The 24,420-nt window shown below is 36.8% G+C and overlaps 1 protein-coding gene across 1 annotated transcript in view; it reads left to right on the forward strand.

Annotated features, from left to right (window-relative positions):
- Positions 1-24,420, forward strand: part of CUNH8orf34 (chromosome unknown C8orf34 homolog) — a 377,054-nt gene that overhangs the window by 226,321 nt on the left and 126,313 nt on the right.

The following is a 24,420-nucleotide window of genomic DNA, read 5'->3' on the forward strand; positions in this document are numbered from 1 at the left end:
AGTTGGAAGATGGGAAGTGGGGAGTTGAGGGTAGAAAAGGAGTCAAGATGGATCCCTAATTTCTGTGTTACAAATTCAGGTGCCCTTTGACTATATGGGGCTCAGCAAACTGGAGATGTTCTTAGGAGTTATTAGCATGTCTGTGGTAGTTGAAACCCTTGGGAATTAAGGTTCTTTTGTAGGAGAGAACAGAGTAAGAAGAAGCGAAAAATAAGCATGTAACTTGAGGAATCTTAAGATCTCAAAGTCCGCAAAAGGAAGAATTAACAGAGAACTACAAGGGAAACCAGAAATTGGCATGGTCACAGAAGCCAAGGGTGTGAAGAGTTTTAAAAATGTTGGTGATCACCGGTGTCTAAGATGGAAACTGAGTAGGCTCATTGGGTTGGATATCTGGGAAATCACTGGCTGTCTTGAAAACAGTGGTGTGGTGATGCCAGCATCCAGATTGCAATAAATAGAAAAAATAATGGTGGGTAAGAAAACGGAGAACACTCTCCTGTATAGTTTGAATGAATATTTCAGGGAAAGTGTTACATTCTCTTTGCACCATTAATACCCTTCTTCAGCTTTGAAGGTCTGTGGGCCTCAAGGGAGAAGCAGGCCAGATAAATACCAGGTATGGTCCAATCACTAGTTTCTTGGAAGGTGGAAAGTGTTGAGATCAAACAACAAAACTAGGGAAGTGGAGCCAGATGGAGATAAAGAATGATGATGTAAAGAAGGTGAACTAATGAACTAATCAACAGTATCTCCTATTTTACTGGGAATATATGCCATTTCCCAGATTCTTCCAAATGCAATGAGGAATAAAGAAGGGCTGAGAGGCTGAGCATGGAAACAAATCCACTGTGATCTACACATTAACTCAGGAAAAAGTACAAGAATATAGAATTTGAAGACCAATTTCAAGCATGAATTTCCAATGTCTGCACTCAGTTTGTTTCATATATATGCAACATAGGAGTTTTTAATGAACAGAAATAGGTCTCAACATAAATTTTTTCAGGAATTATTAATATGAAGTTCAGATGTTTTTAAGAGTTCTGGAAGAGTGGATACATGAGAGAGGGAGGTGGATAGGAAGATAGTAATTCATGAAACTAATTACATGAGGGCAATGCATTGAAGAATATTACTATTTGTGACACTGCATGTACCAAGAGTTGGGTGTTGACACTTGTATGTAAACGGTGGTCATATTATTTATGTAGTGATTCTCTCTAATGAGGTACTTCCCAGAAGTTCTCTGAGTTATTCCTAGGGGATAATCAAATGTATGTTAGTGTTGTAAATCTATATTAGTTCTCAAACATATATGTGACATGTCTAATGTAATCATATTTGGACTTAGGTCATTAAAAATAACTAGGCAAACTTTCATATATTCTTGCCTTGATTCACATATTCAGCAAGACCTGTTAGGTATCTACTAAGCTTTGGGAGATAACTGGCTATTAAGCCAGAGCTATAGGAGGAGGTAGAATATTATTATTGTCCCTTTCTCAATAGTTAACTTAGTTGAGTTAGTTTAACTTAGTTTGACTTATTAACTTAATTGGTGGATACCTGAAAACTATAAGAAAAAAGCTAAGTATTAAAAGTACCCAGTGAGGGCGCCTGGGTGGCTCAGATGGTTAAGCGTCTGCCTTCGGCTCAGGTCATGATCCCAGGGTCCTGGGATCGAGTCCCGCATCAGGCTCCCTGCTCCTTGGGAGCCTGCTTCTCCCTCTACTTCTCTCTCTCTCTCTCTCTCATGAATAAATAAATAAAATCTTTAAAAAAAAAAAAAAAGTACCCAGTGAGGACATATTAGTGTCATGTACATTTTATTATGTATGCCAATGATGAATAAATAAGAAATTGATTTGAAAAACTTTGGATCAAAGTTTTATGGTAATAGTAAATCTTTAGTCCTGTCTTCAAGGGAGAGATTTATACAGAGAGACATCAGGGAAATAGCATGAGCTAAGGTGTGGAGATGGAAACAAATGGCAATGTTTAGGAAGAAATGAGGAAACTGATGAGATTTTTACAAGAAAGATAGAACCAACTACCTCTGTATTTGTTCTTGTTCTTAGTTGTCAATTCAGTTCAGCTGCATTTATTTTGGTAAAAAGAAATTGAAGAACTCCTAGGTCTAAGGTAAAGTACCTTGGGATCTCATGAGGTCTCTCATAGGATTGTTAGCTGAGACTGCAAGCAGTGGATGCATTTTATAAGTAAATATCTTTAAGCCTTTCAAGTCAATTACAGTTTTAAACAAAGTACTCACAAAGTCAATATACAGCATTATTTTAAGTCAGATTGGAAGAAAAGCTCCTAATTAAATTTCTTAGTCTTTAAAATTAAATTGAAGTCTTTTCCTCATGTTTTACAAATTTTCACTTTGTAGTGACATGAATTTAAGTCAGTATCAACTAATTTATTGATATCTTCACTGTAGATTGCTATATTGCTTGGTACGCACTGTTTATAGATTTTGAGTCTGCTAACAATTTTGATTACCAGAGAGAACACAAAAATGCATGTTAGTTTTGTCTCTGACTTCAGTTGTCCATGTACTTATAAACAACAAACCGTAAACAAAGGCACCAAGAGTAAAATCACCAACAATGAATTCTTGTACTTCAGTGGGTCAGAAGGAAAAAGCTTTGCTTTTCACATTAATTTCAAATTAATGTGGCTTTGTTGTCAAATGACATGTGTTAAGTTTAATATTTTATATTTTCCTAGAAAAGTTCAGAAAAGTCAAACTTGTGAAGGGCAACTTTGGAAGTGAAATATACTAGTAAGTTGTACCTATTAAATGAATAGGAGGAATGATGGAATGATCTTCCCCATAGCTTTAGGGATATAGAATAATCATCTGGTACCATTCCCTGCCGTGTCTCCAGTTCAAATCCATTTTTATCATTTCTAGAAGTAATAACAATGAAAGTACTATTTATTGACTGTTATCTATGTGCCAGACACTGTTTTGCACTTCTCATGTGTTGACTCATTTAACCAACATAACAATTCTGAGTTAGCCACCGCTTTTCCTCATTTTACTTATGGGGGACCTGAGGCTCTGATTTGCCCCAAATCACACAGCTAGTAGCTAGATGGAAATGTAATCAGAATTTGAATTTTAGTAGTCTGACTCCAGAGATAACACTGAACCATTAAACCATTTCACCTCTCCAGTGTTCTGAAATACTACAGAAATCTTATCCTGACCTAGCTCAATAAACCTTTTGCTTGTCTGATCATTTCAACTTATATTGCCATTCAAGACCTTTCTTAATTATCACTTTACTCATCCAATTGTATTTCCCATAAGAAACTTTTATTTATGTATACGTTCAACAAACATTTATTAAATATATGCCAAGAACTGTGCATGGTACTAGAGAAACAAAGATGAATATGCTATGGTTTCTGATTTTCAGGAACTTAAAAATTAATAGGAGCACTGACAAATAAATCAGTTATTATACTTTTTCTTTCCTTACTCCATTACTTCTGGCTAAGTTCTTTCTCTGCTGTGTGTCTGCACCTTTTGCTAACATGGTTCTTCCTGTGAGTCTTATAGATCTGTTTGAATTGATAAGTCAACATCCACAATAAAATGCCCATGTTTAGAAAATCTCAAATTCCAGGTTACCTCATAAAATGTTGGCTACTCCACAATTGACTGAGTTTGTTTCAAGCACTATTTAATGTTTCATCCACTTGAATATGTCTTAGTGATTTTGTAAATGTAAAGTATGGTTATTTTTTCATATGGGAAAAATTAAAAATATTTGTATCTTCCAGAAAGTTGTACCTGTGAGCATATAGCCTACCTATTATAAATGGGATAAAAATCATTGGTTGGATAATTGACTTTGAACCCAGTGGATTTCAGTGAAACTGAAGGAAAGTAAGAATAGTGGATATTATTGGAATTAAACTCAAAAGTGCAATGGGGAGAAAGCTGTAGGAATTCTTGTCCCATGGTCTGAACTTTTCTTGTGAAGAAAAAGATTTTTTATGAGTGTTTCCATTTTTATGCCTTTTTAAATGCTGTTTTTTCCTTTGGACCACCTACCCCTTCTTATGTACCAATTTAAAAATGAATCTTCAAAACTTACTGTAATCTTATATCTGAATGTCTCAAACAGGTATTAACTTTCTTAAAATAATTGTGAGGGATGTTTAAACTCATGTTCTCTTTATTTTTTTTTTGACAAAATAACAGGAGTGATGATCAAAATTACACTCCTGAAGCACATATCTAATGTCCTTAATTCCACTAAAGGATGCAATTCATATACTTATTAGATTTTTAAAAATTTGTTTCATTTCTTTATCTAGATATACTTCTTTACCTCTGCCAAAAGTTGAATATCTGTTACTTCATTTAAAAGGTCAAATTATATGGATGAAATTAAGAAATATAAAATCAGTTTGCAGCTTGGAGGCTTCCTGTCAAGCTGGTATTAGCTGAATGGACATGGTGGGGAAGGGGCAAAAGATGATCTACGTATGTGTCAGTTCTCAAGAACAGATGTGTAAGTCAATGAATGAGGAGACAAATATTAAAAATTAGATAAGGGTGCAAAGCAATATATTAAGTTTCAGACACCATGGGTAATATGTCATTGAAGTTCAGTGGAAATAAATTGTGTCTGTGAGCTAAGGGGATGAGAAAGACGGCATGGAGCAAGTAACATTTGAGCTAAACTGGAAGGAGAGGTTGTTTTTTTACTGATAGAGAAACCATGAGAGGGCTTTACAGATGAGACAAAAATTTGAGTGAGGACACATAACCTATGATAATAAACAAGGCATGTGGGAAACAAGGTTTTCATGAAAAATAGGGATAATTTTGCCATTGAATGAAATTTAAAAAAAATTTTTTTAGAGAGAGAGAGAAAGAGAGAGCATGAGTGAGGGGAGGGGTGGAGGGAGGGAGGGAATCTTAAGCAGGCTCCAAGCTCAGCACAGAGCCCCACACGGAGCTCAGTTTCACGACCCTGAGACCATGACCTGAGCTGAAATCAAGAGTCAGACACAACCAACTGAGCCACTCAGGTGCCCCCCAATTTTAAAAGTTTTTAAATTATTTTTTTAATTTTAAGTTGTTTCCCTGCTGCTTTTGACCACAGTGAAGCTATCACCTCATGGAAAAAGAAGTACTACCTTAAAAAAAGAAGTTATTTCTGATTAGCTTTATCTTTCAAAGCTAACTTCCTTGAGGGTAAAGGGATGTAGTCATCTTAAAGCAAGACCGGTGGGGAGAGGAAAGGTATTTTCTAAAGTCTAAAAGGGCTCCCTTTGCATCTCTAAAGCAAAACCCCTCAGAGGTTTAATCATGGATCATATTCATAATGGAAAATGAGATGTGGAGAAAGTAGCCAGCTGACAGAGTGAAAGAGGAAATCTCGTACAATCCTGGATAGTAGGAAAAGACAGAAAGACCAGCTTAGGAGATCAGAGACAAATGTCCTGGTTCACCTCTCAGGATACAAATCCCAGTCGTGTAGGGTATAGAAACATCCAGATGAATTAAGAATGGGGAGGAAGGTGACAAATTCTTTACTCAAAAACCTTAGACTGGTTGATATAAAATCTGAAAGCTCTTAGGCTGTTGATTTCCCTTCCATGCTTATGTAGCCAACAGTGAAGAACAGAAAGGAGCAGAGAGAAGAGGACTAGCAAGATGGCCTCAGAGGGCACTTCCAGTTCTCCCTGAGCTGCAGGTCAAGAGGAGGAGGCCCAGCAGCTCTTACATGCCCTGTGAGGGACATGGAGGAAAGCTGAGAATTTAGAGTTAGGGGGCTGCCACAGTGAGGGCAAGGGGACCCCACAGCAGAGATGTGATGTCCCAGCCTACGCTGAGTCCAGGAGCTTGGAGGTGGGACTCAGAGGATCCCAGAATGGAGGTGGAGCTTAATCAGTGGTGGAGGGATGATGGCCAGGCTCCTAACCATGTTGAGAACAAGCCATGCTCAGACCCCAGGCTGCATAAGCACAGTCTTCTCAGTGTCCAGCAAGGAACAGAGGAGGGCATCAGAGTCCACACACGTGGTAGCTGCCTGCTAGCCAGTGTCCTGAGGACACATACTCTTCCCTTTATATCCAGGTGCTACCTTAGTTGGCAAGGGAGAAAAGTGAAACTGGAAAGAAGGAAAAAAAGGTCCTTTTTGGGAATTTGAACCTAAATTTGACTGTATCTAAGCTAAAAAAAGATTACGCTTATTGAAAAAGAAAGTTTAAGCCAGAGGAAATTAAGATACCTTTAAAAGGCAAATGTAAGGGTTTATTATCATTATTTGTTTAGTTTTATTTTATTTGCCCCTATGTGAAAGGATGGATCACTTATAGATCACTTATAAAAAATAAAGAATGCCGCAGTTTTTACCCATCTGACTTGTAACTAGTTCTGGAGCAGTCTGCATGTGTTTTGGAGGCTGTGAATAAACCAAACCTCCTGGAGTGGAGTGTTTGTGTTAGGAAGTAGTGATCCATAGACTTAGAAATATATAAATATTTGTCTGAATGTGGGAACACCAATACACTGAAGTTGGATCTGGAAATATATTCAATGTGTTTTATATGAAAAAGTGCTTTAATTTCAAAAGTTCCAGAAGATGAAACACAGAAACGTTGGATGGGTTTTCCTCTGGCTCTGGCTTTATCTAAGCTATGGCAATAGTCCATCCTGGAGATTCTGAGCTAGGACAGTGTGGAACATAATGGGTCATGTGATGCTTTAGTCCTCCAGCAGTGTGTGTGTGTGTGTGTGTGTGTGTGTGTGTGTGTGTGTGTGTGGTTATGTGTGTGTGTCTGTGTATAAGTGTGTATGTGTGTATTTGTATGTGCATGTGTACATGAGTATGGGTATGTGTGTATGGGTATGGGTATAAATGTGTGTCTGTATGCATGTATATTTGTGTGTGTCTGTCTGCATATATATGAGCGTACCTTCTATGAAAAGCTGCTACAGGCTGACTCCATTTTTTTGTCAAAATGTAGTCATGGAAACCACATATTGGATCTGAGACTCACAGAGTAGATCATATTTTTTCCTATCCAAATGATGTTATAATTTTGGTTTAAATTTAAGATACAGCATCAAATCCTAGCTATCATAAGCACTACAACTACAAAGGGAAAACTCAGTTACTACAAAATTTTATAATAATTTAAAATAACAAAATTACATCATGATAGTATTAACTATGGATAAAAGTATTATATAAAATAATTATAGGTGGAACTCCAATATACTGTAAACTCTATGTAAAATACTCTACACACAACTTAGCTGTATGTATCATAGATTTCACCAAATGTTAAATTATGATAACTATTCATCTTTAATTCATAATTTTACTTGCCATTTTGAAACTGGGAAAACACTTTAAGGAATTATTTGAATGACCATGTGTCTTAAAATAAGGTCCTTTGAAATTTTAATTGTTTGTCTTTTATATATTTTGTAAATTCAACTAATCTGCAAGTCAGGTTATTTAATGTAAAACTACCCAGTAAAGTAGTTCTTTCAGACTTCACTAAGAATTTTATTTTTTTTTGAAATGTTCTGTACTTAGCTTGTCTTTTTTTTTTTTAAGATTTTATTTATTTATTTGAGAGAGAGAGAATGAGAGATAGAGAGCATGAAAGGGAAGAGGGTCAGAGGGAGAAGCAGACTCCCTGCCGAGCAGGGAGCCTGATGCGGGACTTGATCCCGGGACTCCAGGATCATGACCTGAGCCGAAGGCAGTCGCTTAACCAATTGAGCCACCCAGGCGCCCAAGAATTTTATTCTTAATAATTTGGAGAAAAGAAAAAATGCTTGAATGTTGTATTTGTTATCGATAGCTTTATAACAGATTACCATACACTTACCATCTTAAAACAATACATATTTATTATCTCACAATCTCTTTGGGTCAAGTATCTAGGTCCAGCTCAGGTACGTCTTCCATTTTGGGGTTTCTTACAAGGTTGTAATCAAGGTGTTAGTCAGGGCTCCTGGGGTCTCTTCTGATGTTCAACTGGGGAGGTCTCCCTTCAAGTTCAAAGGGTTGTTGGTAGAATTCAGTTCCTCAAGGGTTTCAGACTGAGGATCTCAGTTCTTACCTAGGTGTTGGGCAGAAGCCACCCTCTGTTCCTTGTTCCTGTTGTGGGCCTCCACAACAGGGCAACTTATTTCATCAAAGTGCGCAAGCCAAAAAACCCCCCCAAAACAAACAAATAATAGAGAAAATGTGCTAGAAAGATGAAAGTCATGTTTTTTAAAAACCTAATCACACAAATGATATCCAATCAACTTGGCTTCATTCTACTCTTTAGAAGATAAGTCACTATATTCAGCCATACTTCAATGGGAGAGGATTATACAAGGGCATGAGTAACTAGAAAGCAGGGGTTATGGATCATCTTAGAGTCATCCTGACACAGATGTGTTCAGCATATTAACCTTTATGTAACTCTTCTTGTTTTCTTTCTCATATACAGTGCTCTTGAAGGACAAAGAAATCAGTGTTGTGAGTAGAGAAGGGACCAGAACATACGTGCTTTTTGCATTGTTCATACAGCAGAGTGATAGGGGATGAATGATACAGCCATAAGATGGGGGCTTTTGTAATACTAAAAGACATTGTAATAAATGGTCATGACAGAAATGATTTCATAAGGATGATGAGTCTCAAGGTGAAATCTTTGTTTTATTAATCATGGTGTTGAGTGGGGATGCAAACTGAGAATGAGTTCAGTTGTGCTCCAGAAGGACTGTGAATAAGGCTGTAGTTAGGAAAGATGGGAGAATCAAAAAAGATGGGATGCAAAATCTGGAGCAGCCTTAGGGAGCAAAAACTGGTGAAATACCCAAAATGTTTAAAGGTGGTTTGGGGGAAGTTTTGCTGTTCAAAATTCAACTTAGTGAAGATAGATAGTCAAGGGCACTTGGGTGGCTTAGTCGGTTAAGCATCTGCCTTTGGCTCAGATCATGATCCCAGGGTCCTGGGATCGAGCCCTACTTTGGGCTGTCTGTTCAGTTGGGAATCTGCTTCTCCCTTTCTTTCTACCCCCCTTCCCCCCCCACCTTGTTGTCTCTCTCTCTCTCTCTTAAATAAATAAAATTTTTATTCCTTTAAAGCAAAAGATAGTCAAGAGACTATCTCTTCCACCGTCTTATGAACTTTTCAGGAAAAATATCCATTAGATGTCATTTGGAATGAGGGTATATGATGAGAGATGTTGGAGAGATTGGTGTTAAGGTAAAAGGAGAATAGCACCAGCAGACTAAGTCATCTTTGTGTAACATAGAGTTAATCAGTAATGTAGTATGAATAGAGTATCATGCTATGGTTGAGAAAACATTGCCTTAGTGTTCAAATCCAGGCTGCACAACATATCAGCTGTGGGACCTGATCAAACTGAAGACTAACTCGGGGCACCTGGGTTGCTCAGTTGGTTAAGCAACTGCCTTCAGCTCAGGTCATCCTGGGATGGAGCCCAGAATCAGGCTCCCTGCTCGGCGGGGGGCCTGCTTCTCCCTCTGCCGCTCCCACTGCTTGTGCTCTCCTGCTCTCTCATTCTGTCAAAAAAAAAAAAAACAAAAAAAACCCTTCAAACTAAAGACTAACTCAATTATTAGAATCCATAGGCTTAACTTGGCCTACACTATTGTTTGGCCTATACTTTAAACTCCTAAAACTGCTTAATCTCCTGCCAATATTCAGTTTTCTTATCCTATCTGTTTTATTCATATAAGGTACCTGCCTGTAATGCAGCTAAGGGGATAATACAAGCGTTAGAGCAGGGGTTCTCAACCTCAGCACTATTGACATTTTGGACGTTATTAACAGTCTTTGTTGTGAGAGGCTGGCCTCTACCCACTAGATCCCAGTAGTATCTACCACCCCCTCCCCCTCAGTTATGACAAAAAAAAAAAAGTCTTCAGACATTTTTCTGATGTCTCTTTGTAGGGGAGGGGAGGAATAAATTACCCATGGTTGAGAACCATTGCCTTACAGGGTCATTGTTTAGGACAAAATAAGGTGTAACATCTGAAAGCACGTGAAAGAGTGATTAAAACATAATTGACACTGAACAAATGATAGTTTTCCTCTAAATATTCGACATTGGAGAGTAGCATCATACATGGAATTAACTTGATATAAGTTTACTGAAATATAGAAGGTAAATAATACTATGTTAATAATAATTTATATGAGCACTAATTTGGGAAATCATTAGTTGTAGGTGTTTATGTGTATATATAAAAGCTGGCCCTCACCTCTGAAGTCAAACCAATCAAGCTTCAATTACTGTCTCTTCCAGTTAATATTATGTGCCTTGGGGAAGTGCTTCATATTTTCTAAGGGACCTTATCTATAATATACCTTAGTTATCAATGAAATGGAAAAACAATGGCATGGATATGGTTTTGGGATGATTCATTCACTCATTCATTCATTATATACCTATTGAGCATCTATTATGTTCCAGGGACTGTATAGGAAATGTAAGACAGTCTCTACCTTCCTGGAAATTTATTAGTGGAGAATCAAATGATGAACAAATAAATATAAGATGTATTTACAGAATGAAACAAATGTTCTGGAGATAAGGAAGGATAAAAAGGATAAAGAATGATAGATGATGCTCTCTTGGATAGAATAGTCAAGAGAGTCTCCTATTAGAGGTCGGTATTTGAGCAGAGCAGTATGATCCTGTCTAGGGAAAGGGCACCCAGGGAGGGAGCATGTTAAGTCTAGGGACCTGAAAACATTAACATTCTTGGATTGCATAAGGCACAGAAATAGGCTAGGGTTGCTATAGAAGGAGTATATTGTACAGCCAATTTGTACATTTTTTGGTTTTTATATTTTTTCTTATCTTGAAACATCCATTTTTAGTAAACTCAAAACATTTATATAATATAGGATGTGAGATGAGTTCTTAGGTGATATCATGCCACATGACACGTTATTAAAGAATAGTTCCATAGAGGCAACTATCCAAGAAAATGGAACAAAGTTAAAAATGGTCTTGTAAAATTTCATTGGGGTAACAATGTTTTGTGGCTTGAAGTGTAAAGGATGAGAACAGCATGTGAATTCCAAGAAAGCAGCATAGGATGGAAAGAGAATTTACAGTGTGTCAGACAGGGTGGCAACATCTTGTGGCATGTGGCTCCCATCTCAGTGATGGGAAAGGTATGTCCTGTGCCTGCTTCTTGCCTGTGGCACACCACAAGGGAGAATGAGTTGGCAACCACAACCAAAATACATCAGTAGCAATTTTAGTATATGGCCAGCCATGATTTTTTTTTATTTTCCTAAAATTTGATTCTTTTAAAATTTATTCCAAAGGACTGAGTATAAAACAGAATTAAAGGGAGTTTGGAGGGGACAGGAAAAGGGGTAGCTATGTTACTTAATGCTATTTTTAGATTAACCATTTTGGATTTAGAATTCCAACAAATGTGACAAGCATGATGAAATACTTCTTTACCCAACTTTTAAAAACTTCTTAAATGTGCATTTAGTTGTTTAAAATTTGCCTAATTAAGAATAGCACATGATGAGGGCGCCTGGGTGGCTCAGTTGGTTAAGCGACTACCTTCGGCTCAGGTCGTGATCCTGGAGTCCCGGGATCGAGTCCCGCATCGGGCTCCCTGCTCGGCGGGGAGTCTGCTTCTCCCTCTGACCCTCCCCCCTCTCATGTGCTCTCTCTCTCTCTCTCATTCTTTCTCTCAAATAAATAAATAAATAAATCTTTAAAAAAAAAGAATAGCACATGATGAGATGAAAAAAATCTCAATATCAGTAGCACAAAGTTGAGCGAGGGAGTGAAGCAAAGTACAAAGGATTTACAACGGAGGACTGTTGGAGCAAAAGAAGTCTGCAGTGTCAAGGATCTAGGGAAGGAAGAATACAATCAAAACTGAAGTCTTAATCAAAAATAAAGATATAAGAAAAGAAAGAAGAAAGGAGGATAGCAGTGGAAGATGTCAATGACCTAAGACATGTTACAGTTGAAGTCCAAGAAAAAAGTAAACTAACAATGAATCCTGAGTTTAATCACGAATATCACAGTAATTTACTTTTGTGTATTTGCACCATGAATATAAAGTAAACTGGCTTTAGGTAGAGTCAACTCTACTAAAGATAAGTTTGGAGCATGGACACAGAAAATTTAACTGCTAGTCTTGGGGCTGTAGCAATTAGTGAATAAATTTATCATACTCTCTCAAAGGACTTACTTTATATAATCAATGCAGAAACACTCATCAAAATGAGCCTGATTAATAATTGTGGTCTGGATCAAAAATCAAAATACCAGGCGCCTGGGTGGCTCAGTTGGTTAAGCGACTGCCTTCGGCTCAGGTCATGATCCTGGAGTCCCGGGATCAAGTCCCACATCGGGCTTTCTGCTCAGCGGGGAGTCTGCTTCTCCCTCTGACCCTCTTCCCTCTCATGCTCTTTCTCATTCTCTCTCTCTCTCAAATAAATAAATAAATAATCTTTAAAAAAATTAAAATATCATCAAATATGGTACAGGGTACAAACATTATTAGGTTGATGGTCAAAGTTCATTAGCAATCAACAAATTAATATAGCGCACATAGGGACTTTTCAACGTAGGACCTTATTTATTTAACATAGAGCCTGTAGAAACATAAAAATTATTTTAAATAGGGTTAACAATTAGTTTAAAAACAAAAAGAATAGGTGTTTTTATGTTGTGTCACCCCTAGTGGCTGAAATAATGTTTCCTATAACATAACGGTGGCTAATACGGCCAGCAGTCATTCTATAACTAAACCATTGGGATGAGAAATGCCTTCTCACTCTTTTTCTTTTTTAAAGATTTTATTTATTTATTTGACAGAGAGAGAGAGAGAGACAGAGAGAGAGGGAACACAGGCAGGGGGAGTGGGAGAGGGAGAAGTAGGCTTCCTGCTGAGCAGGGAGCCTGACGTGGGGCTCAATCCCAGGACCCCGGGATCATGACCTGAGCCGAAGGCAGACGCCCAACGACTGAGCCACCCAGGCACCTGCCTTCTCACTCTTGGGAGATAAAAATTACATGAGTGCTTTAGCCAGAGACACATGCCAGGGAAATTAAAATGGAATAAATACACTTTTAAACAGTAGTTAAAATGATAAGCTTTTGCAAGATTTTTGTGGTGATTTTTATATTTGAAAAAATTACACCTTTTTACTCATCACCTTATGAAAATTAATAATTGACTTAATCGCAGTCTCTTAGGGTAACCAGCCTTTCCCTCTGACCTCCTAGATACCATCTCTGCCTTGCTCGTATCTACACACTTTGCCTGGCTTGCCTCACATTCTGTTTTCCAGTTGTATTCCTGAACACCTCTACTTCTAAGCTCTTTGCTGATCTGTTGGAGCCTCTCCCTACTATCCTCCAAATCTGGTCCCTGATGCTACTCCTCTGATACAGTCTCTAGTTCTCTGTTATCCACAGTGTGTCCTCACTTCAACTAGGGCTGTAACTGGGCTTTCACTTATATCAGGCCACTGTGCTTATATAACTTTACCTGACATGGGTCCACATGCCTGGAATTTCAGTAAGTTTTATGGAAGAGAATTGTTCAAAATCTCTATCTGTAAAAGCTTCCAAGGGTAAAAAGTTTCGGGGAAAAGCCAATTTTTTGTTGTTGTTTACACAATATAATCTCTTGATTTGTGGTGGGTGAAAATTAAGAAAAATAAAGATACACTAATGCAGAAACCAGACTTTGGGTAGTGTCTGGATTTGAATTTGTTAGAAGCAGTAGTATTTTCTTGCAGACTGGAAAGAGAAAACCACTCCCAGATGTCTTAATTTTTCTGACTAACAGAAAAACCTTCACAATTTACATCATGATGGGTTCAATTAGCACAAGTCTTGTGATTCATTTGCAATCTAAGTGAACAAATTCTAGCCTCAATTTTTACAAATGTTTGTGGTCATGATGGGTTTGGCTCTTGAAGGTCAAAGAAATTAAACAGGAACTGGTAGCTAGCAAAGATATCTCAGGAAGTTTCTTGCTCCTTTCAGTTAATAGAAGATACAGAATATATGTAAACTTAAATTTCTGTAAACATTTTCCCTAACTTACTGGTCTAATCACTTTCTTTGTTTATTGATCTCATGTGGTCAAGGAAAGTAAATATTCTGTAACCTGCTCTCTCTTATGTTATTAAAGAGGGAAACCAGCACAGCATATAAATTCCATAAGACTTTTTTTTTCAAATGCAATTCTAAGTTAAATTTTTTTAAATTAAGGTAATTCTAAAAAATTACAGCCCATAATTTTTTATATCTATGACTTTGTTCTTACTATTTAAAAATTTGGTTAACTTGTACTATTCTGATGTACTAAGAAAGAATGCTGAACTCATATTTCAGGCATGATTTTAGAAAAAGAACCAATAGAAGCATGGCCTTAACATTTTTCCTGTACCTTTCAACCAGAATTTGTCCCAGCAAAGTGAATTATGTTTTGCTCTCCATTTTTTCTTTCCTTCTTATAAAGAAATATAGCTGTTTCACATAACAAAAGTTTTCATAAATATTTTTATTTAAACTTGTCTAATTTCTTATGTATTTTCTTAACATTTGTTTTATTTTTAATAATTCACTCAGAATATATAACATCTGCTTAAAATATTTGACCAAATCATCACTATCAACGTAAATCAACAAACCAATTGCAATGCAGGAAAAAACTGCCATATAATTCTTATGTAACCCTTCACTGAATCACTGTGAAGGGACTTATGTTTGGAAAGCTTTTAATTTTTGTTATAAAATTCCCAGAAACAGATGTGAAAATTCACTCATATACCACATTGTCTAGTTCAAGCAGCTGTAAACTATTTCATGGATTACACTTGAATGAAATGAAAGTCCTGAAATTATTTCATCTAGGCAGCTGTTATTTCCTTAAATTAAATAAAAACAATTCTTTGCTTGATTAATTCTTGGTTATTTAGATTGTATAAAGTGTTCACAGTCTTTAGTCATAAATTGGTTCATTTTTCTCAATAGTGTCCCCGTGAGTCAAAGGATGCAGCACAATTTTATAGGCTACCTTTAAAAATAAATAACTGCTTGTATTTTCTACTATGAAAAAAATAAGTTCGGCACTCTCTTTTTATTTATTTATTTATTTATTTATTTATTTATTATCTATTTATTTATCTTTTGCTTTCAGCATTTCTTTTTTTAAAATTTTTTATTGTTATGTTAATCACCATACATTACATCATTAGTTTTGGATATAGTGTTCCATGATTCATTGTTTGTGCATAACACCCAGTGCTCCACGCAGAACGCAGCACTCTCTTTTTAAATACAATATTAATATAATGTATCATTTCACGGGTAGAGAAAGTTAAGGTAAGAATTGACCCTGCTTGATTTTAACTGCTAGGCTAATAACTGTATCAGTTTTTCCCCCCTTATATGGTCTATCCCTTCACTCCACACTCCCTTCCTAGCCCTAGACTTGTCCTTCTGTTTACCAAACACCTGGTTGGATATCTTGAAGACAGTTAGCTCCATCTCAGCGTGTGCCAAACCAAAGGTGTTCTCTCTTTCTATATTCCCCAAAAAGGTAATGTGGAGAAACCTGCTAGGATTTCACATTCAATCACGAACCCTACTGAGTCTTCCTCTGAAATGACCTTCTAACACATTTCTCTAGCTTCTTATTGTGACTTCCTTGCTCCAGGCCCTCAGAAGCTTATACATTCACTACTGATAGGCACTCCTTCCTGCCTCATCTCCCTGTTTTCAGTTTTTACCTTTCCAAAGGGCTATAGACAAGTGCAACAAATGTATTCAGAAACCCATTTTCAAAAAGCCAATTCCAGGGTGCCTGGGTGGCTCAGATGGTTAAGTGTCTGCCTTTGGCTCAGGTCATGATCCCAGTGTCCTGGGATCGAGTCCCGCATCGGGCTCCCTGCTCCTTGGGAGCCTGCTTTTCCCTCTGCCTCTCTCTCTCTCTCTGTCTCTCATGAATAAATAAATTTAAAAAATCTTTAAAAAAAAAACAAAAAGCCAATTCCACATAAAAGATCAGTTTGTCAAATCATTAACCGAATTTGTCAGATTATACCGAAGTCTTCCCTTGAGACTGGTGTCTGATAAGTGCTTTTAGTAAAGTCTCACAGGAACTCAGGGCTATCCTTTAAAAAAAAAGTCCTGTAGTCAGCAAATGTCAATGAATATCCTGTGGTAGGCACACTTCTAAAACACTGAGATTATGATAGGAAACAAGAAAGACTTAGTTCCTATCTTGAGGTATCAGGAAAGAAACAATTTTTTCCAAAATAAATGAATTGCAGGGATTTATGTATGTTGTCCTCTGTATATATGTGTGTGTGTATATATATGTGTGTGTGTGTGTGTGTGTATGTGTGTGTGTGTGTGTATAAATTCAGGTGCATATACGTATTCATGTAGTGATAAGGGCTATAAGAAAAAAATAAAGCCAGATAACAGAATAGCAAGTACTGAAAGTAAATAATCGTTTGAATAGTCAATGAATATGATTATATTATTCGCAGAAATATTATTTTTTTAATTTTATTTTACTTGTTATGTTAATCACCATACAATACATCATTAGTTTTTGATGTAGTGTTCCACGATTCACTGTTTGCATATAACACCCAGTGCTCCATGCAAACGTGCCCTCTTTAATACCCATCACCAGGCTAACCCATCCCCGCACCGCCTCCCCTCTAGAACCCTCAGTTTGTTTCTCAGAGTCCATAGTCTCTCATGGTTCGTCTCCCCCTCCGATTTCCCCCCTTTATTTTTCCCTTCCTGCTATCTTCTTTTTTTTTTTGCATATATTCAGTGACTGTGTTCTTATTTGCATCAATTTAAGGCATGTTAATTTAGTCTACAGCTATAAGATACAGCATAGTTTCATTTATTTAAAAATATAATTTTTATTAACATATTCATGAAATATATTCTAGAATAGCACTGTCCAATAGAAATACAATGTGAGCCACAAATTGGAGCACCATATGTAATTTTCAACTTTCCAGTAGTTACATTAAAAAAAAAGGAAAAAACAGGTAAAATTAATTTTCATAATAAAATTTATTTAATCCAGTTTACCCAAACTATTATTCTTTCTTTTTTTTTTAAGATTATTTATTTATTTGTTTGACAGAGAGAGACACAGCTAGAGAGGGAACACAAGCAGGGGGAGTGGGAGAGGGAGAAGCAGGCTCTCTGCCCAGCAGGGAGCCTAATGCAGGGCTCTATCCCAGGACCCTGGGATCATGACCTGAGCCGAAAGGCAGACACTTAACGACTGAGCCACCCAGGCGCCCCAAACTATTATTAGTTCAACATGTAGTCAATATAAAAGTTATAAATTAGGTGTTTTATATTATTTTCTTTGAACTGAGTCTTCTAAATCCTGTGTTTACTCTTAACAGCATATTGTAATTCAAGCTAGCCATTTTAAGTGTTCCATAGCACCATGTGGCTAATAACTAATGAATTGGGTGGTACAGTTCTATAATATATTGATTATATTAACTATATCAAATATATTCTTGATGTTTAGTTGCATGTACAATTGTAAGTCCTTATGTAAGAACATATCAATGAGAAATGCATTCATAGTTATGAGTAATATATTTATGAACTTATTCACTAAATATGATAGTTGAATGTATTCATTTCAATGGAGAGTATTTTATCATGATTATATATTGTATTGCATATAATATGTCTCTCTATATTATAGAGATTATAACTATGTTCAAAAAGAATATTTCTAAAAATTTTGTATAACTTTAGAAAATTGTTTAATAAATACACCTATGGTTATCTTTAAAACAGATTTGATCACTTTATCACCCTTCATTATCTGAGGCTATGCTCTTTTCCAGTGTTGCATCCTGATATCCCTATACGTTTCAGGTTATAGTCAAATAGCTGCATAACATTCCCCAAAATACTATGTACTTTTAAAATCTGTATACATTTTCATGTTCTTCCATCCTTCCAAAAAGTCCTTTACCACCTTTTCTGGCCTGTATTCTTTTACTCACATCTTACTTAATGTATTCAGCTTTCCAATAATTCCTTTATCATTCATATTTCAGTTAGAAAACTGAAAATATTCTACATAATTAGAATAGTGCCAAGTGCTAATAGACAGTATCTGGCAGGTTTGTCTTTTCTTTTTTTTTAAACCTCAGTTTGTTGCTTTCTTGTTTTCCATAACATTTAAAACATTTATATGTTTTGTTTCTGGGATAGGACTAATCACATTATATTAGAGTTGCCTACCTTCTTAAGTAGACATTAACATCTACTAGATGTTAGATTTCCAAGTATCAAAATAGAGCAAGAATATTTTTTAAAATTCCCATCAGATGATTTCTACATAATCTTTCTCTACCACTGTTGTCTTAAGAATCATGAGATTCTCTGATGAAAAATGTATTCCTGATTGCTTTAAAGACATTTCTAGTTGCCTGAAGTCTCTCCTTAATAGACTGAATTTGTATCTACTTACCACAAAGATAGTATATGGTATATCGATTTTATCTACAACACTGGGCTGCCTATTGTGGGGGAATATCTTAGAGAATATTTTATTTAGAAAAAAGGCCCAAAGGGAAGAAAAGAAGGAAAGAAGGAAGGAAGTAAAGAAAGGAAGAAAGGAGGGAAGGAAGGACAAAAGAGAAGGAGGGAGGAAAAGAGTGAGCGAGGGAGAGAAGGAGGGAAGGAAGAAAAGAAGAAGGAAACACAGATACCATTGATGTTCTCAGATTCTAAGTTTTCTGTATTTAGAAAATGTGCTCGGCATTTCTTCCCTTGACTTACCTGGTATTGAAAATTCCTTGGGGGCGCCTGGGTGGCTCAGTCGTTAAGCATCTGCCTTCAGCTCAGGTCATGATCCCAGGGTCCTGGGATCAAGCCACATGTCAGGAAGCCTGCTTCTCCCTCTCCCACTCCCCCTGCTTGTGTTCCCTCCCTCGCTGTCTCTCTCTGTGTCAAATAAATAAATAAAATCTCAAAAAAAAAAAAAAAGAAAGAAAGAAAATTCCTTGGACAGGATCTTTCTCAAATTCCTTAATTTGTTTTTTTCTCTCTCTTTCAACTTGTGTAAACTTCCCAAAATTTTTAAAGTTTAGGCATTTCTGTTTCCTTCTTTTGATTTATTTAATCCTAGACACCTGCTCCCTATAATGAAGTTGTTAAGGAGATGGAGCTATGGAGACCTAGATTTGTATTTTTTTTTCCTTTGCAAATTAAACACAGATTATTAGTATTCTTCCCTGACTAAATAGGATGCAGGATTCTTTGTCGTTGTATCACCCTTTAAAGCTTGGTAAGTACTCCGTAGTTTTTAGGAGCTTATTGACCTTCTGTGGCAGAACTAATATTGGTAAGGAATGAAAGGATGAGTACTTCTCAGAGTAACGCTTCTCCCAAGATTTTAAGAGCCAGTTGCACTACCATCATCACAACTTCACTGGACAGTTCACAGCCAGCATAGCTGCTCGGGTCCTTAGCTTACAGCACCTTAAAGTCTCCAAGGAACCAGCAAGTAAATTCTAGCAGGCTTCTCACTCTAGGGTTCTCTTTTTCTCCCACAGTGTGATAGTCATTCTGAGCTAAAAAAGAAAAAGGATGATACCCAGATGGGGATAGGGTGGTTGGGCTATCTTCAAAAGGCCTTATGAAATATCCCTCTTGAATTTACAAGTACAAAGAGAATTCTGGCATGGAGAGTCTACTGTTTGTTGCGGGAGGGGATGGGGTGGACGGATGGCTTGAGGTATGTTTTGATTCGAAGCTGTTGGCATGGGGAACCTGGAGGCAAGCTAACTAGAAGCAGACTGCCTTATGCACTTGGTTTGGAGAGCATATTTGACTTTCTCTGATTGGTTCTGACTTAGAAATGGTGATAAAAGGAGGAAAGCTGGCCTTTATGAATCAAGTCCTGAATGTTTTGGGGCTAACTGCTGCTGAGGCTTCACTGGTTGATTCCAACAGAGGTTGTGGATAGTGTTCTAATGTCCTGTATGATCTTTACACTGTCTGTATGTTCAGTCCTTAAGTCTCCTCTTTTATTCAGGAAGTTGACCAAAAGATCCACATCTTCAGATGATTGTTGATGATTGTTCACTTGTCTCCATAATCAATTGTATCACAAGGGCTTCTTAATCTTCTTGATGTTGTATCATTATGGTGATCATCTGGTAAGAAAGTGGCTAATAGAAGCAGTTAAAACTTGCACTAAGTATTAAGTGATAAAGTTAAATGGACTGGTATCATGACCACTGTGACATAAACAAGAATAATTGAAATTCCATTTAAGATTCTTCAGAACCAGAAACCTGAATGTCTAACCAAGGCCAAAAGAATAATCCCACAGGTCATAAAGATCAATCTTACAGAGCCAAATAGCTTTTTTCCTTAAGATGATATATTGCCTTCTCTAACTTATGTGTTTCATTGAGCCAAGTACAGCAAGAAGTATTAGAAATGGCACAGATACCATCATGACTAGTGAACAAGAAATCTAAATTGTCTATTACTCCTCTTGCCAAGGAATTGAGATTGATCTATATTCCAACTAGATTATAAGTGGTATAATTTTATAACTTCTGCCAAAGTTATAATGCCACATGTCTTATAGTCTTTTGTTTGTATGATTCTTACTATTGGAAACACTGCTTTGATTGTATAAATTCTAAATTGGTAACCTGTAGATAATGTGCTTTAATAATCAAGGGTAGCCTCATTTTGGAGCTTTTGTCTCGATTGTAATTTCCAGATTTGATGATATATAGATTTAGAGTGTCTTTGTACAGATAAATTTTGTAATACTATTCTTAAAGTGCATGAGATATTAGTGAGACAAGCAAGACTAATTATCCCAGCTGCAAAGAAAGTAGTATCTGGTAGGAACACATGGATATCCAGGAAAAAAGGAATTATTTATGACATGAGGTTAGAACAAAAGCCTTACATTGGCTGGCTTACATATTTGTATTTCTTTTAGTCCAGATGACAAATAATTGGTCCATCAATTTAGGAAGGTCCCTCTCTTTTCCGGTAATAAATCAATTTGTGACTCTGCTAGAGTCCCTCTCTTACAGAAAAGGAGAGGGACACTAGCAGAGTCACAAATTGATTTGTTTAAGGTCATTTGTCCCTGTAGGTACAAGTGAAAACACCATTGGTTATAATTCCCTTTGATCTCATTTCCATAGATTAGAATTTCCCTCAGATTTTCATCATTAGGGTGTAGTGAGGAATAGCATATCCAGCAATCAGTAAACTTGAAGGCTATTGCTGGGATAATCTGAGATTGGTGTTATAATGATTATGCTCTGATCTAATTTTAGTAAGAGGGAAATAAAAGAAAAAGGGCCATTATGCATGGGCAGTAACCAGGGGTCTCTAGAAAATGAGGAATGATTATAAGTAAGCAGATAAAAACAAAATAGGCATTAGGCAAATGTTTTGATCCCGCATCTTGTGCAGGAGCTGTCCACCACCTCGAGTGAATTATTCTAAAGTTGAGTCTTGGGTCATCTGTCTACTGGGAAGATCAACTGCTTCTAGAGAATCTCTGAGAATCTTCAGCTGATGTCCCCCTATTGGGTCAGGTTTCCAATTTGGTTGATTCTGGATTGCTTCTTTAGTCATGAAATGTGAACCCAAGGACTTATTCCAGGAAGTTTTACTTCTGTATCTGTTGCTAACAATATCTGATAGAATTCCTTCCAGTGAGGCTCAAGAGCAGTTTTTCCCTGATATATCTTCCAACAGATGAAACCTCATAGCTGAATATCATAAAGAGGCCATTTAAGAAGACTATTTGAATGTACCCTTAACCTGTAATATTTTGTGATGTCTATGTGCACGAGTATAGTATCATAGGTAAAATCCTTAAACACGTGGACCTTGCAGTTACCAGTTCACAGCAAAGCAAACAGTATGTCCCTGAGAGAGCAGACCTTACTGCTTTAAGGGTGAGTAGGAGTCCCTTTGACTAAAAGAGCTCAAGGGTTTCTGAAAGCTTTGTTAGTTTTATTTCAAGGACATCACTGATTCTTTCCACCTTCTCAGAAGTTTGTAGGTGGTAAGAGCAACATGGTTTCTGAAAAAAGGGGTAATACCTTACAGATTTCTTTTAATAGTATTTCTTGTGAAAGGTGTGCTTTGGTCACTTGATATAAAAGTTTATATTCCCAAGGTTAGAAACACAGAATTGAGCAGATTTTTAGCAATTGTAAAGACCGTAGCTTTGCGACAAAGAAATGTTTCAACCTATCCTGAAATTCTATAGACATACAACAACTAAAACAGAGAAATCTCATGGAAAGTGGAAGCCATATAAAATCCATCAGAAGGTGTTCAAAGGACCCTTGAAACCTTGGGTCTGGCCATGTCCCACATTTACAGTTTTTCTAGAATTAATGCTGGTGACAAGTCCATGTGACTTAAAAAATACCTCAGCTCTCTTTTTAAAGTGTACCCAGTCATGTAAATTTAAGATAATAGCCAATTTATCTGTGCTATGATGAGTAGTTTCATGGAGAAATTTAGCTAATATACATTTGAAACCATCTAGTGACACAAAGCACTGTTTTGAGAGTACCAGAGATTAGGCAAATGAAGCTAGAACCACATTTTTTCCATTTTATGTTTTTCCAAAATGAGGGACTAAATGTTGATATTTTATAACGGTCTCTTTGAATTCCTTTAAGGATTTATCGTTTGAGTTTAGATAGGATCAAAACCTTGGTTAAAGCCATTTGTTTGGCAAAGTGATCTGCTAGAGATTATTTCCTTTAGCTCCCATATTATTTCTTTTTTTAATGAGCCCCAACTTTTACAATTGCTACCTCCTTTTGAAGAAGGAATGCATGTAAAAGGATCTTAAACATCTTGTCATTTTTGATGGGGATTCCAACAGGGTTGACCCCTTTGTTTCCAAAGTATCCCAAACTCATATATATGCATATATTTTAAAGTGTGTCTGTTTATATATTTACTCTGTGGTCTTTTGTCTAGTTGACAAGCTCAAGTAAGTGCAGTAGTTCTGCCATCTAGACTAATTTTACTTCACGTAAAGGACTGTATTCCAAAGTCAAGCTTAAATTGGTAATAGCATATTCTGCTCCAGTTTGAAGTTTTGAGGTATGATCTATCAACAAATAATATTAGGTCAGATTTTTCAACAGGAGGCTTCAAAAAGACTGAATGGGGTATAGTAAGTTCCCTAACTGAGCTAAGAAAATCATGAGGTTCTCTTCTCCTGGTAGGGTCAGGAGAACAGCATATCAAGGTGTTGCAGTGGTAAATAGTAATGTGAGGATGAGACACTAACAGAGTCTCATGGAGGTTAAATAGCTCGCTGAAAAGTGCTGTGTTCTCAGATGGCAGTAATGTCTGTGTTGTATGAGGAACACAGATCCATAAGATCAAGAGACAAGGCTATATAACTAGCTCAGCAAAAGCACCAAGTTTTGAAGTGGTGGTTGCTGCCTTTAAAACAAGGGGAAGAAGCTTTTGCAACCAGGTCCAGGTGGTAAGTTTTTACGACGCCCATGAAATTGAGTTAAGATTCCATAGGCTTGCCCAGATTGCTCATATGCAAGTAGAAGAAAAGATTTTAATTGGAAGGAGTCTGTTGACAAGTCTTCAGATGGCAGAAAGCCTGTTTATGACTTAAACTAAAAGTTGTCACAATCTCAGGAAAATTTGATACTTGTTGGTTACAATATCCAGTTAAACCAGAAATACTCTTGATTGTTTTGTGAGGGGTCTAAGATGTTTGGATAGTCTATAGCCTTATCAGGAAAGAGTGATTTCCCTCTTTATATAGGTTATAACCTCAAATAATGGATTATGTTTTGGCAAAATTGTAATTTATCTTTTAAAACTTTATGTCCCTCTTTTGCTAAAAATAAGAACAAATCAATGGAATCCTTTTTACCAGAGCCCTTGTCCTCTGAATAAAACAGGAGATCATGGACATATTATATCAGGACTGAATTGCAAGGGAAACTTAGATCTTTTAAGTCTTGATTGAGGACCTGGGAAAAATTGGAGGGGGGGATTCAGTGAACCTTGGTCATGACTATCCAAGTATATTGTCCTCCCCACACGAAAACAAAAAGGAAAGGTTAAGAGTGAAAACAAAGAAGGCTTAATAGAGGTTGCTGCATGAGGAAGCTGTGAAGGCAAGCTAATTAGAAACAAATGACCTTGTATAATTAGTTTGGAAGACTATATGTCTTTCTTTGGTTGGCTCTGAGTTGGAAGCAAAGGCAAAAATAGGGAAGCTGGCAGTCACTGACCAAGTCCTGACCATTTGGGGCTAATTGCAGCAGAGATTTTGGTGTGGTTTCTTTGAAC

This window comes from Callorhinus ursinus, unplaced genomic scaffold, assembly GCF_003265705.2.
Source record: "Callorhinus ursinus isolate GAN/ISIS: 27379988/994484 unplaced genomic scaffold, GSC_fseal_2.0 scaffold5, whole genome shotgun sequence".
Lineage (NCBI taxonomy): Eukaryota > Metazoa > Chordata > Mammalia > Carnivora > Otariidae > Callorhinus > Callorhinus ursinus.